We start from the raw sequence: 2,486 nt of genomic DNA, 5'->3' as shown, positions 1-2,486 counted from the left end.
GGTGATGGCCGGAGCAGGGCGGCGGCCATGGCGGCGACGCCATCGCCTCGGGGTCGCCGAGAGATTAGGGTTAGACGAGTGAGAAGAGGGCCGAGTGAGAGTGAGAGTGGTGGGCCGCTTCGGCGCCACCAAACCCAAAAGGGGGCCGGCCTATTTGGGCCGTCCACCGAGTTAGGCTATTGGGCTGGGCCCAATAGGGGTCCAGGGGGTATTTTGGTCATTTTTCATTTAATAAAAGACCAAAACTTTACCAAATTTTAATAAATCATAAACAACTCTAAAAATCCAATAAAAAATTGGATTTATGAATGAAAAATAAATCTTAACAAGAATAAAATATGAAATGGAATTTAAGAAACAAATTCAAAATTATGAATTTTCAGAATTCAAATAATAACTTGGAATTTTAAATTATTATTTCCTTGTATTTAAAATTCAAGGAAAAATATCAAATAAGTTCAAATACTTATTTTTAAACATTTCAAAATGAAATTCTAATATTCCATGTCATATCTATTGCAAAGGGTATTTTTCCAAGAAAATACTATATTCCTTTTTATTCCAAAAACTATAGAGGTAACTCTATAATTTCAAATTATTTTGGAATAACTAAGGTAATTATCAAGTAAAATCATTTTACTTTGAATTGTTGTACTTTGTGTGAATTACAATGATTAATACTTTTAAATCAATTGTAAATTACCGTCAAAGACATAAATCTTAAATACAACCCTAAATTGTAATAATTCAATGGGGTAAAGGGATTCAACATAAAATAATACATCCATGATTGCATTATTTGGATTTTTATAACATTGTCCTTACCGGACAATGATGCTTCTTACAGAACCCGAGGTCCAGGTTCCATCAACGGCATTGAACTGCACTATCTCGCAGTCCACAGGCAAGTTCACCCTTGCTCATGTCAACTTGATTATTTTCTACTACTTTTAATGCAAAGCTATATACTTATCATTCCCGCATCGCAAATGAAATGTTATTTTCCAACTATGAATATGACTATGTGGCTGGCAATGGAACCATGGTATGTGTTGATATGGTGGAGGTTCCATTGCAATGGGTTATATCACCCTAGGATTAAATTACCAATGCCGTCCGGTGATTCTAGCGCCGTACAAACCGCGTTGACCATGAGATCTATAATGGCTCTGGAAAAGCCAGTCGTATCTTTTCCCTTACGCACGCCAACGGATCGGAGAGACGGTGGGGTGCTGGAGGCACTGCCGCAATAGGTTGGGAAATCCTTTTAAATCCCCATCCATTGGTGATGTTAATCTCTTCCGATCTATGAAGGATTGTCCGGAGTATACCATGAGTAAAGCCGTATTATTGGGGAAGTCTACCGGAGGTATACGGTCGGATAAAAGGGTGGGTTTGCGGTCGCGGAGAAGGCGGTGTGGGCTTGGATCTTTATACCGGCCTCACACCAAAGGAAGTGTGAACGGGGGCAAGTCCCTGCGGATGGCAAAAAGGGTGAGATCTCTTGTGGGAAAAGTAACGCACCTCCGCAGAGTGTATCAAATTGTGGTCGTCACTCCTTGTTCCGGGAAGGAACTGCGAACGCGGCGAGAAAGGAACTCCACGAAGTTCGGTCAACTCTGTGAAGACCGACGGGCATAGTTTTCATAATAAAAGCAACCTTTTGAAGAAATGTTTTCAAAACATGCATTGACTCGCGATTTCCCGATCAATGGTCGTAGCTAGTGCATCAAACACCTTTTATTCTTTTAGAACTTGCTGAGTACCTCTGTACTCACTTTCTTTCGACACCCTTGCTAGACTGTGATCCCGAAGTGGAGGCTATCAACGATGGAGCACCAGAAGGAAGCTACGAGCTGGTCTACGAAGAACCTGATCTTACCGGCGGAGTGGAAGGCGTAGACTATGGGATAGTCTACGGACCAGATGACACGGAGGTGGAGGAGTAGTGACATACCTTAGTATCATAGAGCCGAGCAACGTAGAACTTACCTAAATAAGTTGTTGAGCTCTTTTCATCTTTAGTATAAGTTGTAATGGTACTTTAGTAGTCTCTTAGGGTGTTCTCATAGGACCTGTGAGAATACCAACTTGTAAGACAATGTTTGTAATAAAGTATGGAGTGTTATGACCTGCAATGTTTCTGTTGTACCACTCTGAGGGATATGGCAATTTGTGAGGAAGCCCCTTCACAAAGATCATATCAACGACTTGTATACTACAACATGCAGTGGTATGCTAGGTCACCGCAAGGTACCCGAAGGCCACAAGATCCCCACGGCGCATGAGCTGAACGGAAAGCCATACTGCAAATGGCATAACACGTTCTCCCACACCACCAACGACTGCAGGGTGTGGCGACAACAGATCCAAATGGCGATAGAAAATGGACGGTTGATTTTTAACCAGTACGCCATGAAGGTCGACACACACCCCTTCCCCGCCGTAAACATGGTGGAGTATACTTACCACGGAGGGTGCCAACC

Source organism: Lolium rigidum, chromosome 7 (assembly GCF_022539505.1).
Source record: "Lolium rigidum isolate FL_2022 chromosome 7, APGP_CSIRO_Lrig_0.1, whole genome shotgun sequence".
NCBI lineage: Eukaryota > Viridiplantae > Streptophyta > Magnoliopsida > Poales > Poaceae > Lolium > Lolium rigidum.
Note: the sequence above shows the minus strand (reverse complement) of the source record.